The sequence below is a fragment of the Gorilla gorilla genome, chromosome 1 (assembly GCF_029281585.2).
Source record: "Gorilla gorilla gorilla isolate KB3781 chromosome 1, NHGRI_mGorGor1-v2.1_pri, whole genome shotgun sequence".
In the NCBI taxonomy this organism is placed as follows: Eukaryota; Metazoa; Chordata; class Mammalia; order Primates; family Hominidae; genus Gorilla; species Gorilla gorilla.
Window position 1 is genome coordinate 30,755,111 of NC_073224.2, and position 17,004 is coordinate 30,772,114.

Here is a 17,004-nt window from a genome sequence, read left to right on the forward strand (position 1 = left end):
TTTGCTCCAGGGCTTCCCACCAGCCTGTCCAAGGCTTTCTCAGAGCTGCATTGTAATCCGAGATCCTCCTACCCATTCTTCCCTTCTGATCCTCCTCTTACCTGTCTTCTTTTACAGATATCAGACCTGTATTGCTGTCTGAAGGCTCTACCCACCCACTTCTCCTACCTCTCCCCTTTATCCTTCTAAAGCATTTTCCCTCATAAACCTCTTGCACATCTAAATCCATCTTGGCATCTGCTTTTTGGGAGACCCAAACAGACCCAGTACTAAAAAGAAAAATAAAACTGGGTCAGGGAGCTAGAAAGTGACTCAGAGATACACAGGGTGTTTACTGAATGCCTATTTAATAAGATGAGAGAATTTGTTGATCTGTGGGTGGGTGAGGTATGCCAATATCCAGAAGGAGTGTATTTCAGACTAAAGCATTGGCAAGTGCAGAAGCCCTGAGATGGGAACATTCTGGGTGTGTTTAAAGACCAAGAAGAAGCCAAGATATCTGGCATGACTTGAGCAAGGGGGTGAATGAACTGTAGGGGATAAGGGCAGATGAGCAGTGGAGAGCCAGCTCTCTTAGGGCCTTACAGACCCAGAGAAAGACTGCATTTTTTTCTATCACAGAGATGAAACACCACTGGAATGTTCTGAGCTGAAGATTGACATGATCTCACTTTTTTAAACATAAAAGCAGGATTATTCTACCTGCTCTTTGGAGAACCCAGCTAAAGTTGGTGTGCTCACAATGGAAAAACAAAGTGGGTGTGGTAGATAAGATTCTAGGTGGTCCCCAAGAACCCTGCCCCCTGTATAATTCCCTCGCCTTGAGGGTGGGTAGAACCTGTGATCCAGTTATTAATTAGTTACCTTGGCCTAATCAGATAGGCCCTTTAAAAGAAAAGCAGCTGCAGCAGGTGCACCCCTGCTGGCCTGGAAGAAAGCAAAGAGCCATGTTGTGACATGTCTATGAGGCCCACATGGGAAAGAGCTGCAGGCAGCCTCTAGGAGCTGAGAGTAGTCCCTGGCCACTGACAGCTACTAAAAAACAAGGACCTTAGTCCCACAACTGTAAGGAACTGAATGCTGCCAACAACCTGTGTGCTTGAAAGAGTACTATGAGCCTCAGATGAGATTGCAGCTATACTGACACCTTGAAATCAGCCTGATGAAATACTGAGAAGACCAGCTAACTTGTACTCAGACTCCTGACCCATAGAAACTGTAAGAAAACAATCTGTTGTTTTAATAATAAATTATAAACAAATACATATAATAAATAATAAATTTATGTTCTTTTAAGCCACTGTGTATGTAACAATTTTTTACAGAGCAATAGAAAATGAATCCAGTTGGCAATGGTGGAAAACAAGCAGAGAGGCTATGTAGTTAGGCTATACAGTCCTCCAGATGGGAGATGATGGTGGCTTGGGTCAGGGTAGTAATGCCATATCTTTTGGTGGTCAAGCCAATGAGATTTGTTGATGGATTGAATGTAGAGTGTGAGAGAAAGACATCAAGGATGACTGCAAGATATTTGGCTCGAGCAACTGAACGTTTGGAATGTTCAGTGACTGAGAATGGAAAGACTATGGGAAGAACAGACTTGATATCTTTTTGACAGACTGAATCAGTAAGAATCACAAATTCTGTTAAATTGGGAATTCCAAGTATACATCAAAGTGAAGATGTCCAGAAGGAACACTTGAGTGTATGAATTAGGAATAATGGGTGAGGTCCAAGTTGGACATACGTTAATACATTTTGGAGTCATTGGCAAATGCATGATATTTAAAACCTTAAAACTGGATGAGATCACAGCAATTATTACTAATATTTCCAGACCTGTCCAAGCCCCCTCCATCTCCCACCTGGACTTCTTCATTAACTTTCCAGGGGTCTCCCTGATTCCACTGCCCTTTTACTATCCATTCTCCATGCTGCTGCTGGAGGGATTTTTTTTTTAAACCCACATGCAAATCAGATAAGGTCACCACTCTGTTTAATATCTTCCAGAGGATTCCATCACACCAAATTAGTTAGCTTTTGTTGTATTACAAGCCACCTCAAAATTTAGTAGCTTGAAGTAACATTCATTTATTTTCATTCCTGATTCTGTGGGTCTATTGAATATTTATTCTGCTCTCCAGTGCTAAGCTGGGGCTGGATGATCCAGGATGGCCTCATTCCTATGTCTTGTGGTTGCTTAGTTGGCCAAGTCGTAGAGGGTTTAGCTGAGATGTCTCTTCCCTTCTCCATGTGATCCCTCATTCTCCAGCAAGCTATACCAGGTTTTTTCCAACAGCAGACTCAGAGTTCCAAAGAGCAGCCAGAGAGCAAACCCCAATGCACAAGAACCTTCCTAGGCCTTTGTTTACGTCATGTTTGCTAATGTCCCACGGGCCAAAGTAAGTCACTGGGCCTGCCCAGACTCTAGGAGGTGGAGAAATAGGCTGTATCTTTTGATGAGAGCCACTGCACTACAAAGGCCCACTGCAAAGAGGAATATGCAAAGAATAGCCAGGAAGAATTAAAATTGCACCTAGAAGACAATTCTGAATCCTTACTCTGGCTTTCAAAGTTTGGCATGATTTGACCCCTGCTGTCTTTTTAATATCATCTCATTCTATTCTCTGTCTTTCTTTTTAAGTAGGCTTATTATTTATTTATTTATTTATTTATTTATTTATTTATTTATTTATTTATTTTTGAGACGGAGTCTTATTCTGTCACCCAGGCTGGAGTGCAGTGGAAGGATCTCGGCTCACTGCAAGCTCCACCTCCCAGGTTCACGCCATTCTCCTGCCTCAGCCTCCCGAGTAGCTGGGACTACAGGTGCCCACCACCACGCCCGGTTAATTTTTTGTTTTTTAGTAGAGATGGGGTTTCACTGTGTTAGCCAGGATGGTCTCGATCTCCTGACCTCGTGATCCACTCACCTCGGCCTCCCAAAGTGCTAGGATTACAGGCGTGAGCCACCGTGCCCAGCCTAAGTAGGCTTATTTTTTTCTGCAGCAGTTTTAAGTTCACATCAAAACTGAGCAGAAGGTACAGAGATTTCCCGTATAACCCTGCCCCTATTCATGCATAGCCTCCCCCATTACCAACATCCCCCACCATCTGCTCTTTCATACCCTAGGTCTTGAGCCAAAATGCTTGTCTTTCCATAAGTTAACAAACTTTTTATTGGTTCAAAGAACCTGAAATGTTTCTTCTGTCTGGAATGTTTGTTTCCCCAGCTTTATCGAGGTATAACTGATAAATAAAATTGTACACATTTTAGATATACAATGTAATGATTTCGTGTATACATATACTGTGGAATGGTTACCACAATTAAGTTATCCATCACCTTACCTAGTTATCTTTTTGTGTGTGTGGGGTAAGAACATTTGAGATCTACTCTCAGGAAATTTTGAATAACCAATACAGTATTATTAACTATAGTCACTGTGCTGTACTTGAGCTCCCAGGAACTTATTCTGGAATGCACTTCCCCCAAATCTTGGTATGACAGGCTCCTCCTTTGCATTGAGGCCTCAGATTAAATGTATTCTTCTGAGACAGGCCTTCTCCTATATCCTGATCACTCTCTATCTCATATCTCATCCTCTGAGTAAATTCTGTTTATAATATTTATGATCATTTGATTTCTTCTAGTTTCTTTATTGCTTCATGTGCATGACCACCACCCCCTTCCAAAAAAAAAAAAAAAAAAACAAAGTAAGCTCTGTGACTGTAGGGATTTCATTTTGTTTATTCCAAGAATGGCACCTTGCATATAGTGGATATTTAAGCAACTGTTAAATAGCATTCTCAAATGCCAAATGAAGAGTATTTTTCTCTTATGGGAAACTGAGAGCTGACTATAATTGAACAACCTCAGTTCAGCTAAAATTTATATGAAATCTGTATAACTAAAATGATAAAAGAATAGAAAACTATTTTAAAGTAGGAAACAAATATGTCTTTTAGACACTCAGGTAATATTCACTGTCTTTTAAAGGAATTTACAATGTTAAATTTCTTTTTAAAGGAGTTCCCTTTTGGTGATGTGACTCAGATGTAACAGTGCCCAGGTCCCTGGATTAGTATCTTGCCAGCCACTCATTTTCAACAGTTCTCTTCTGATTCATAACAAGTCGTCAAATATCCTTTAACGAATTGGAAAGTCCTTGATACTTACTTCCTGTCCTTTCTGACATGTTTGCCAAAAAGCCACTCATTAACAAATTTTATTTCTCAACTGACCGGCTATTATGGGATGAATATTTGTGTCCTTCCAAAATTTATATGTTGAAGCCCTAACCTCCAATATGATGGTATTAGGGGGTGGGATTTGGGAGGCAATTATGTTTAGATGAGGTCATGAAGGTGGAGCCCTTGGGATGGGATTAATGTCCTTACAAGAAGAAGAAACACCAGAGCTTCCTCTCCCCTCCATGTGGGGACACAGCAAGGAAGCAGTCATCTGAAAGCCAGGAAGAGGGCCCTCACCAGGACAGGACCATGCTGATGCCCTGGTCTCAGACTTCTGGAACTGTGAGGAGTAAATTCTGTTGCTTAAGTCACCCAGTCTATGGTATTATGTTATGGCAGCCTGAGCTAAGATACCTCCTTACCCTCCTTTCCTCCATTTTCTTTCTCTTTCTCATTAAGCCCATTTTTTCTGGTTCAACTAGTTTTAGTGATTCTGTTTTCCAGGGGACATCTGTAGCTTGTTTCATTTGTATTTTCTGATTAGTTCTTGCATCAGATTCATTTGTCTGCTCCAGCGCCATTCACTTTTCTCTAATGAAACAATTCTTGTCTCCTCTAGTCTACTCCAGCATTCATCAACTTCCTCTCATATACCCCGGGGAAATTTCCATTCTCCTGGCAATAGGCAGAGAACTTCCCAGGCACTGCACTGGATATCTTAAATCTGGTTCCTAAAAGTCAATGTGCAAATAGAGATGAGTGCAAACTGAATGTGGTGGGAGTAAGGTGGCAGAAGAGTAATATTCCTGGGATTCTAGAATACTGAAAGTGGCTATTGACCAAAGTCACTGCGAAAAGAATATACTATGTGTTTACTTGCTGTTTTGTTTTCCTTCTGGTCATAAGAAGCCCTCATTTCCCAGCCTCCTTTGCATCTAAGTGGGGCTATATGTCTAGCTCTGTTCAATGATATGTTTGTGGAAGTAATCCACCCCACCTTCAGGTTTGGCACCAAGGCTGGTGCAGCAAAGTGGGGAGGAGCTTGACACAATTAAAGAATGGAATTCTCTGAGGATTATCCATCAATATGAAGGCAATGGGAAAAGATGACTGTCTAAAAGGCAACTAAGCAGACTTTTCTTCCCATGGGGTAAGATTAAGAGATTAGAACTTGGGAAATATTCATATGATGCTCAGTAACTCCTGGTGACATCCACACAGAAGTTCATTTGAGATTCACAAGCACAGAGGAAGTTTCTTACTAAAAACCAACAGAACCACATAAAATAAGAAAGTGAAAACGTATAGAGAAAAAGTCTAGCTACTCAGAGACCTGCGCAAGAAAAGAGAAAATGGATAGCCAGGGAGCAGGAGCAATTACTATCAATAATAGTTCCTTTCAGCAGTAGTCTACATTGGGCTCCTTAGGAAAGAAAGCTTCCGTTCTTCTGGCAAGGGAAGGAGAAACTGCCTGATTGCTGGAGCTGGGGCAGGCATGGTGGGGTTAATGAATGCTCCTTGTACAGGTTTCCAAGCCATTCTTCTGTTATCAACTCCACATCACACTCCAGCCTTCAAAGGTGGTGGGGCTTGTGATAGGAGCTATCTTTGTTCTTACTGGCATTCTCCCCTGCAGACAGTTGGAATCCTGGTTTCTCTATTCCCTGCCTGTAGCAACCACTTGTAAGGCACTGTGTGCCACAAACTGTCTGCCCAGCTGATTTCAGTGCAGCGGTAGACAGTCCCATGTGCATGATCTGTTTCCCACATCAAGCATGGACTTCAGCCTCTCTCTGCTTTGCCATCCCAAAGTTTTGTCTGAAGTCATTGCCTGAAAGCAACCCAGAGGTATAAAGATTTTAATCCTCCCGAAGGCAGCCATTTAAAGGTAGGGGAGGGAGTCATGAACACATGCTCTAGCCTGCTCCAAGTTGCTTCAACACGGCTCCTCTGAAAGCCCCTAAGGGATCTGAGACCCAGTTGTGCAATATAGGAGTCAGCTAGCTCATGAGCCCCCTTCCAGTTTCACATTCCCCACCTTCTCACTTCTGCAGTCCCGGTTCATTTTCCATATAAGGCTTTGTTTCATCTTCCGCTTTTAGGGAAACCCAATGTTCCAACTAGACTTTCCAGCTGCCAGTGTCTTGTCAATACATCTGCTGCAGTTTCTTCTCTAACTCTTTTTGTCCCTTATGGGTTTATAGTTGTACATTTCTATCGTCATGTCTGTGGGATTAGGAAAGAAGTGGAGGTAGCGTGTGTCTTCAAGCTGCTCTTCTCCCCCTGCTGAGTCGTACCCAATCCTGAGCTTGAATGAAACTTCCTGGATCTTCCCATCAAACGGTCTCCTCTTTTGCTTTCTTGTAACATCATATATTAGTCTTCATAACCTGAACACAATTTGTAATTTTATCTTTATTTGTTGTTTTACCACTCAACCACTAGAATCTCGGCTCCATGAATCAGAGTCTACATCTTTTTTGTAGATCTCTATGTGTTTTTGTTCAATAAACAAAGGATTTTCTACTGTCCTGTAGGTTCTAAACAGTTCCAATCCCTTTAGCCCTCCCTGTGGTAGTTAGGTGACTGCTCAGGTCACCCACACAGAGGCTCTTCTCTACATCTCTCCTTGAAAAGGCTCAGCTTTGAGCCGATTCACAAATATGTCATCAAGAACTAGATGTCAGCTAGAGGAGGACAAAGTTCTGCAAGCGTGGACACGAGTGCGCAGCTGATTTGGGAGATGGAGGGGAAAAAAAGGAAAAAGCAGAAGGGCACAGAGCTAGGCTTGGTTTACTTTACCCCCTGCTCTGGCTAATTCACTGCCTGACTCCCAGTACCTTATAACTGGTATTATTCCTTACTGCAGAATTGCCCATAGCTCCTGGTCCCTGGGGTCCTGATACTCCCTTGCTTATGAACAAGGATTCCCCTACCATGCTGAGGCACCCTATACCTGCCCGAAGCAGCCTTTGATACCATCGCCAAAGATAATACGCAGAAACTCTGAAGACCATCCTCACAAGACCTTCAGCCACATGGCAAAATATAGCATGAAGATAGTGCCTGTAAAGTAATTTAATTGGTGATTCTTGTTTGAAAGACAAAAATAAATGATGTTTCAAATAATAGTATCTGAGATATTTTACAGATAGACCAAAGATTGTTTGATTTAAAGAACTATTAAAACACCACAAAAGGATTGAGAAGGTTCACCCTCCCCGTTTCTAGAAAGTCCTTCATGTGACATCCATCTTCAGACTGCCCCTGATTTTAAAACTAGCACGTGTATGACATATAATACAACATTTATAAATTAAGGAAGCCCACCTCTTTTAAGTAATATTCTTTAAATCTCCATTTCTGACAGTCCTACTATTTGCACAGTAACTGTAAGAGGCGTATTTTTTGGAAAATAGTGAATAAAAACTGACAAGCTATCTGGGGAATCTGAATGTATAATTGATAGGGGCATAAATTAATATGATTAGGCCTTTATTGGGTGCAGTGGCTGCCAAACCTACAAAAGAGGCCTGGAATGAATCACGGCTGTGGTCTCGAAGCTGATAGACATCAATATGTAATGTGGATTATCTCAAGCTTTCTCATGTGGTCCGCTTATGACAGCACTGAGCCTAATTGAAATTTTTATCTTTTTGTTGCATACAGACAGTTTTGGCTGGTCACTTCCTTTGGAAAGAGGAGCGAACCAGGTGATAAAAAAAAAATCAAGGTTTTCAGTGAAGGTCTTAATAAAATCGTTTTATAAAGGTTTTAGAAATTAGTGCTCTGTAAAGCCACTTTGGAGAACCTGACTTCTGGAAATTTCTTTGCACTGTGATTTTCTGAATATTAAGCAGCCATGTCCAAACCAAAGTAACAAAGACACAGAAGATTCTGTCACTTCTGTGGAAATTGACACGTTCTTCATAAAATTGTGGTTAGTAGTTTAGCCTTTTTTTGACGTTGTGTAAAACCATTTCTTAATTACAATGATAAAATACATCTTTGTAGGGTAACATCTATATTTCCATAAGTAACAACATTAAAATAATTTTTCCTTTGATTCTAAACAACAAGCATGTGCTTCAGTTAAATAATCATCCCTGCTTATCCGTATTCTTGCTGATACATGGCTTCCCACTGTATGTTTTAGGTTGTAATTCTATAATAAAAAACAGGAGGTCAAAGCTGTTATATTTACAGAAGGACATGTTAAGTTTCAGAGATCAAAGCACTTAACATCTGTAATTTTCCAGAACTTCATCCTTTTATAGCATATAAAATATTAGCTGCATTTTACATCTGCCCTTGGCAGTAATAAGTTTCAGATGTGAAGCAAGTTCAATATGATTTTGGGGAACATTTGTGTATGGCAACCAGTAAGGTCAGTATGTTTTATGTACTTTGTGATAAAAGTAAGTGTTGATATCTTGGGACTGGACAATGAAAACTAATGGGGCATTGGAACTTTCTTGGTGACCTCATGAAGCAATTTACGATCCTTTTATCACCCCTAATATGATGTTGTCATAAAATGATCTTTTAATTAAATGTAACAGGAAAACTCTGCACCCTCATCGGGGTGTTTCTGGTCCTGGTGAGTTAACATTTTTAATAGCATACCTTCAGCAGTTAGCAATGTTGGATTTATAAAATATGGTTCCTCTCAAACACTTTGAAAGCTATAATCTCCATAGCTCTATCAACCTAAGAGACTGAAGAGCAAAAAGAAAGCAACTAGAAGAGTTACTCTTGCAGAAAGGCAATGGAGTATAATGGAAAGACAATTGGCCTAGAACAGAAATGGCCTATCACATACTAAGCTCCTACAACATGCCAGGCATTCTGCCAAAAACTTTACCATAACTTTTACTTCATGTAGTTTAACCCTTGTTCTCTGGAGAACTGAGTTCTGTATCTGACTGTGCTACTATTTGCTTGTATGATTTTGGGTACAACATCCTACTTTCAGTTTTCTCTTCTGTAAATGGAGTGAGAGAGAAAAGAATTGGACCAGATGGTCTCTAATTCCAGCATTAAACTTCTATAGAAGCAGATGAATAAGGATAGAAAAGTGAGGAAGAATCAGAGCAAGGGACATTATTGAAGGTTAGCATGAACCACCCACAGTCCAGGGTTTTAGAGACACAGACGATCAAGATATGGTTCCTGACACTGAAGAACGTGTAGTCTTGTGGGGGAAATGCCATGTTAATATAAAAGTTAAGTGTACTGGAAAAGGCAAGCCCAGAAGGCTGTGAAAACAGAGGAGAAAGTGTAGGTCAAATGAAATGTTTAGGGACGGCCTCTGGCGGAGATGATGACTAGCTAAGCCTTAAGTAACGAGAAATGTTAAGTTGGGTGAGAAAAGGTAGGATTGTCCCAGGCAGAGGGACACAGAGGAATAAAATGCCCTGGTAAATGCAAGGAACTGCAAGTGGTTTGCTATTACTAGGGCATGCCATACAAAATGGATAGTAGGGGGAGCAAAAATGGAAGAGAGAAGGGGGACACAGTCTAAGAACATTCTTGCAAGCTGGGCTAAGGAGCATGGATTTTGCCCACAGGAAATGGGAAGCCACAGATGGTCAGGCTGAGTTTTAGGAAAATGACTCTGCCTGCAAGATGAGGGAAATTTTAAAACAGAATAAAAATGGAGACAGGGAGATTAAAAGGCTACTGTAGCATTTGTTGAAAAGATAATGAGCTCTGAACTAGAGAAATGGAATGGGTGTTGAGAGGAGTAGACAGATATGAGAAACATTTAGAAAGTAAAATCAGCAGGGCTTGGGCTTAATTGGATATAGGATTAGTCTAGGAAGAAGGGACAGTTCAAATCAAAATGTCTGGCCAACTCCTTCAATGTAAAAAAACTGAAAGTCATTTAATCTAGTGGAAAAACTCAATTGACTCTTTGTTATGGTGGTCAAAAAAAAAAAGGTTAGTTAACTGGAATCTTCATATTTTACCAAGTAGTTGGCATGAGTCTAGCTATCACTTATCTACCCCAGAAGCCAGTGGTAAAGAAAGCCATTTTTACCACCACTTTGTAGTTGATAAACGGAAATCCTTGATATCAAGTGACACACCCCAGTGATGGCCAGTGAAGGGAACCAAGCCAGCTCTCCCAGCTTCCAGTTCACACCCTTACTCTTTGCGTAGTACGCCTCTTCTGTGACAGAAGGACTTAAAGCAATTATTTTCAATTCATATTGTTATTAGCATTCATAATTCTAAAAATATTTTTTCTCTGCTAACTTAAAGATTTTCCTTTTAGTAAAACAGTTTTCCTTAGTAACAATTGTCTTTAGTATTTAAAATTCAAGTGCCCAAATACTTGCCTAAAGAGTGCCGTGTTTTAGCTACAATACTACAGAAAAGTGGACACATTTAAAATATCAGCACCCTTCTATTTGAAAAGGTAGCCCCAAATAATTCCCTATTATAAAATATTCCTTTACATGAGACGTGTGCCATTCACAAGAGGATTCTTGACAATGCGACTGAGTCTTGATTTTCCATGGCCATTGGGTAAAGTGTAAGCATGGATAACTGGAAAAACAACAATAATCCCAAGTCTCACTCTAACTAATTTTTTCAATCTCCTCATGTACCAACTCTTTTACCAGAGCTTCCAGCATGCAATAAAATTGACCTACTTGAATTTTGTCTTTTTCTCCCTTCAAGAACTGTGGATGATTTCATCCTGGAACACTAGGGAAATATGAAACACAAAGACCTCACACATTAGCTGCAATAGTTAATTTTTTGTGTTAGCTAGACCGGGTTAAAGGATGTCCAGATAGCTGGTAAAGCATTATTTTGGAGTATGTCTGTGAGATTGTTTCTGGAAGAGATTAGCATTTGAATCAGTAGGCTGAATAAAACAGATGACCCTCTCTAATTTAGGTGGGCTTCACTTAATTCAATGAATTCCAGAATGGAATAGAAAGGCAGAGAGGATGAATTCTTCTCTCTCTCTGCTTGAGCTGGAACATCCACCTTCTCCTGTCCTTGGATCGGCACTTCTGGCACTTGGGACTTGGAACTCAGACCAAGACTTAACACAATTGGCTCTCTTGGTTCTCAAGCTCTTGAGCTTGGGCTGAAACTGTATCACTCGCTTTCCTGGACCTCCAACTTACTGACAGCAGATTGTGGGACTTCTTAGCCTTCATAATTGTGCAAGCCAATTCCTATTATATATATCACATTGATTCTGTTTCTCTGGAGAATCTTGGCTAATACATTAGCAAACAAGGTGATATTTAGCAAAGGCCATACATTGTATTTAGAAAGTTGCTGAAAAATCCATTAACTCTGCACTGTATCTTTCAATCTTCTTCTGAGCTATGAAATCCTAACAACTCAAATCAACATTCTCTCAGCCCTGTGTTAACACAGGAATTTCTCAGGGACTGAGGTCAATGGTCCAGGAATTAAAATCGAGTAGGAAATAGCAACACATGGTTGTGGCCACTAGGTTGGAATGTGAATGTTAATAACACAGTACATTTGGTGCCTCGATAGGTAAGTTTTGTTCAGCACGATTCTGTTACTTTTGTCTCAGAAGGATGGCAACAAATGGATTCGAGAGAACAGTTTTCATACTGACTATCTCTCTCTACTCTTACTGGTTCAAGCTCATTTTATGTATTGATTAGACTCTTTGAAACATCTTCCTAAATGATCTCTCTGCTTTCTTAATACCTTTAGAATAATTTGTACTCTATGCTACAAGAATTACGATATTTGACTTGACTTGTTCCCAGAGACATTTCAGTATCTTTGTATAGTTTATATGATAAAACCTAAATTCCTTTACTGGCTTATGACCCATTTATGGCTCAACCAATGCCTCCGTGTTCAGCCTCATGTCCTGCCACTTTTCATTCCTGAGTTTCAGCCAAGTTAAACCACCAGTAGGTCTTCAAAGATACTACCTTCTTTTATGCCTCCCCACACTAGTATAGTGCCAGCTTACCAATTCATCAAGAGCCAGCTGGCCAGCAATATTGTACAAATCTTGGAAAAAGTCAGGGCATGAAGTCCAGACAGTCACGAGCTGGAATCCAGGCTCCACTACTGACTGGCTGCATGACCTGGAAGGAATTACTTAAGTCACTAACCAGCAGAATCCTCACCAGAAAGAATAACAATGGTATCTACATTATAAGAATTATGGAAGAATCAAAGAGTGAATGTATGTAAAACTCACAGTACAGTGCCTGGCACTTAGTAAGGCCTCAAAGCATTAGATGTGACCATATTATTAGTAATTTTTAATCATTCTTTTATGCCTCTCCTAGGTCCAGATAAGTGGTCTATCAGCCATATTCCCAGACACTTGCCGTAATTGTTTGAAAGTCTGTCTCCTCGTACAGGCTCTGCAGGATGTGTGCATCTCACATGGAAGCCTCAGGACCTGTCTTTGAATGAATTAGTGAGGAAATGGAAAACTTCTCTCTACTGCTCCTGTAAATGCAGAATAAGGTACATTTTTTTTCACACCCATTGCAACTCAGTGAGAATTCCTTATGACAGTTTATAGTGCATTATCCATCTCCTCTTTATTGGAAAATGGGCTTTAAATTTTTTTCAAGAATATGTGAAGGACAGCTAATGAGCCCATGTTTCACTGATTTGAATCACCTACACTGCTTTCTATAAAATAATTATTTTTTACAGCGCATTTTAGCAAACTACATGGTATCTTTGTCGTGGAAATGATGGTGTTCTTTTGTTTTTATTTAGTCATTTTCTCGAATCTTCCTTCCTGTTACTTATTACTACATTCTATTTAACTCTACTTTTTGCTTTAGCTGTTGTTATATTTTTCTATCATGTGTTTCAATCAAGTGGGGTGAGGTTTGTAGAAAAATAAGGTTAAAGTGAACCTTAGAAGACAAACACAGTAGCCATGGTTTGAGAATGGCTAATCCACCATCTTGAGACAAAAGTTGACTTTCTTTTTAATTTAATTCCATTAATATATAATAATGCATGTAATAAAAATGTAACTTTTATTGTAAAAAGGAAACCACAGAGACACTGAAGCTCCCTAGAACTCTCAGATATTTTTCTGTGCTATGTTTGTACATGTATGCATATATGTATATGCATATTTATTTTTAATCATTTTTGACACTGAATTCATAATATGTTTTCTGAGTTTTTAATATGCAACACTATCATTTGGAAATCTTTCCATGTTAGTAAGTATATAACTCTTAGTTTTTTAACTTTTGTATAGTATTCCATAATATGGCTACACTGTGATTTATTGGCCATCTATTCTTGGTAGACATTTATGTTAGTTCCATTTTTTACACTGTTGCAAACAGGGCTGCAATAATAACATTTCTAATTTTGTCTCCTTTTATAAGGGATCTACATTTCTCTTGGAGTTCATGCTCAGAATTGGAGTTTCTATGTCTCATTGTTTGGATTTAAGAAAACGTAAATGTATTCAATTATTTTTTAATAAGAATACAATCATGTAGTACAAAACTCAGAAGTTATAAAAGGGTATTAAGAAATCTGCATTTTCTGCTTTCTCAAGCTTGGAACATTTACCCCTGTGATGCTGAGACAACAAGGAGTCCAGCCCTTATGGAGAAGATATGTGGAGAACCAAGGTGCTCTAGTCAACAGTCCCAGATGAACTGCCAGGTGACAGTCAGAACCAGCCACCAGTCATATGAGTGGGCCATCATGAGTGCTCCAGCCTACTCAGATCCCCAGATGACTGTAGCCCAGCTCCCACCTCCAGATGAACCACCCTGCTTAGCCCCATCAACTCTCAGAATCATGAGAAATAATAAACCATTGTTATTTCAAGCTGCTAGGTTCTAGAGTGATTTTTTCCCCTGCAACCTAAGAGTATAGAGACTCAAGATGCCCTAAATATATGCTGCAAGAGTGATTTTTAATTCAATAATAAAAATGTTTAAAATATTATCTCAGCATAATTTTAATTCCCATTTTTATTATGAATGGAGTTGAGCATATTTTCATATTTCAGTGTTTTTAATGAAGTTGTATTAAAGTTGAGCCACCACTGGCCTAATTGTGACAAATATCTCTCCTCCTCACTCCCCGTGAAATATACCTCAGTTATTTTTTTTTTTTGAGTCCCCAGAAGATTACCTCCCACAAAAGCCTTCACCCCGCAGTCATCAAACAGTATCTTCCCCAGGCTGGAGTGCAGTGATATGATCTTGGCTCACTGCAGCCTCCACCTCCCAGCCTCAAGTGATTCTCCAGCCTCAGCCTCCTGAGTAGCTGGGACCACAGGCATGTACCACCACACTCAGCTGCTCTTTTCTGTTTTATGCCTTCCCTCTAACATGGCTTGTGAAATCCCGGGAAGAAGTCTAAGTATTGCTACTGCCATGCACTTTTTTTATCCTACCCAGGCCCAAAACTTTTCTACTGCTTATAAAATAAAATCTATGCTTATCAATAGTTGATAACATTACTGGGAAGGCTTGGAGGAGGGTTATTAGCACTAACAGCTTTAGGGCTCTAGCTCTGCCAGCCATGGAGTCCCTGTGAATTTAGAGAGCTCAAAGTGGATTAATTCAATGCTCTCATTTTAGATATAAGACAACTGCTCCTAGCCAGATTGAGATATTGATTCATTGTTACAAAATAAGTCAGTGGTAATTTTAGGATTAGGGTGAGGCTCTTGACTTCAATATTCTATACATTGGCTACCTATAATTGTGAGTAAACTAGGCCAGGCATGGTGGCTCATGCCTGTAATCCCAGCACTTTGGGAGGCTGAGGCGGGTGGATTGGTTTGAGCTCCAGAGTTCAAGACCAGCCTGCAGAGGCGGGTGGATTGGTTCAAGTTCCAGAGTTCAAGTCCAGTCTGGCCAAAATGGCAAATCCCATCTCTATAAAAAATACAAAAATTAACCAGGTGTGGTAGTGCACACTTGTGGTCCCAGCTACTCGGGAGGCTAAGGCTGGAGAATCACTTGAACCTGGGAGGTGGAGGTTGCAGTGAGCCAAGATCACGCCACTGCACTCAAGCCTGGGTGACAGAATGAGACACTGTCTCAAAAAAAAAAAGAAAGAGAAAGAAAGAAAGAAAGATGAAAGAAAGAAAGAAAGAAAGAAAGAAAGAAAGAAAGAAAGAAAGAAAGAGAATCTAAAAACAAATTAACTATAAAAAAAATTTTTGAGTAAACTTTTTTATATTTTACTTTTCGTTCTGTCATAGAAAGTCTCCAATAGCCTTTGTTCAGTATTATTTGGCACTCTTGGTTACACGTGACAGAAACTTAACTCAGACTAGCTTAAACATTAGAGAAATATGTTGGCTCCAGTAACTGAAAAGTCCCTACATGGTGGGATTCCAGTGCCCAAAATGTATTGTCAGGGCTCTGTTTGTTTTCATCTCTCAGTTTTGCTTTTAGCTCTTGGCTACATTCCCAGGCCAGCTCTTTCTATGAGACATAAAGAAAGCTACCAAGAGCTTCAGTTTTATACAGTCTTTTTACCTCACAATCTCCTGATGGCCTTCTTGGGTCACATGACCTTCCATGAATCAAATATCATAGCTAAGGAGATGAAATACTCTGCCTGGGCCTGGGTTATAAGCCCACCCTTGGGACCTGGAGCAAGGGCAGAGCAATATCACACCTAATTTATGCTGAGTGAACTGGGTAATTGCAACATGGGGGAGACATGGTATCCATGTAAAAGGGTATGATGCAGACAAACAAGGAGTTGTCTACTACCTGTATTTTTATTCAGTCCCCTTTCTACTAGATATGACATTAATAAAACCTGGTACTTCATTGAAGTTTCTGAACTTTTGTGGATAAGATTTCTTAACTAGAATCTTATAAGGCAATTTAATTACCAATGCAGGTTTTGGATGGTCTCTGCCCCTTGTTCTGGGTGAGGCAAGAGTAGGAAAATGATTCATGCCAGTGGACTGCTGGTACTACTCGGATTCTAGAGTGAGCGTCTGCATTTAACTGAACAGTTACGTAAACACACAATTTACATAACCATATGCAGCAGTCCTGATCGTCACTTTCCAGTATCCTGAGGGTTAAATAGTCTTAAAACCAAAATTGTCATTTTTACAGCATTTTTTAAAAATTAGCTTTATTGAAATATAATTTTGTAAAATACAATTTACTCACTTTAGACAGTATCAGTCTCATGAGATTTAACATGTAGCAACCCCCATCCTCAAGATATAGAACATTTCCATCAGCCTGAAAGTTTCCCTCATGCTCAGTCAGTCAACCGTTTTTCCCCATGTTGGCTTTTAGCTATCTCTCACTTGTTTTCTGTCATTATAGTTTTACCTATTAGAGAATTTTATATACGAGAAAACATGTGGTCTTTCATAAAGGATTTCTTTCACTTAGTATGATACTTTTAAAATGCAAATATATTGTTGTGTGTACTTGTAGTCTGCACTGTATTATATGGATATACCACAATTTGGGTATTCACCAGTTGATAGTCATTTGGATTCTTTCCAGCTTTTGGCTATTATGAATAAAGCTGCTATGAACATTCACTTACAACTTTTTATGTGAGACATATGTTTTTATTCCTCTCAGGTAAGTATGTAGCAGTGGAATTGTTCAATTGTAAGGTAAATACATAATTAACTTTATAAGAAACTTCCAAACTCTTTTGCAAAGTGTCTGTGCCATTTTGCATCCAACCAGTTGCATATGAGATTTCCACATGCTGCACATGTCTATCAACACTGGGTGTTGTCAGATTTTTAATCACAGCTGCTCTAGGGAATGTATTGATATTTCATGGTGG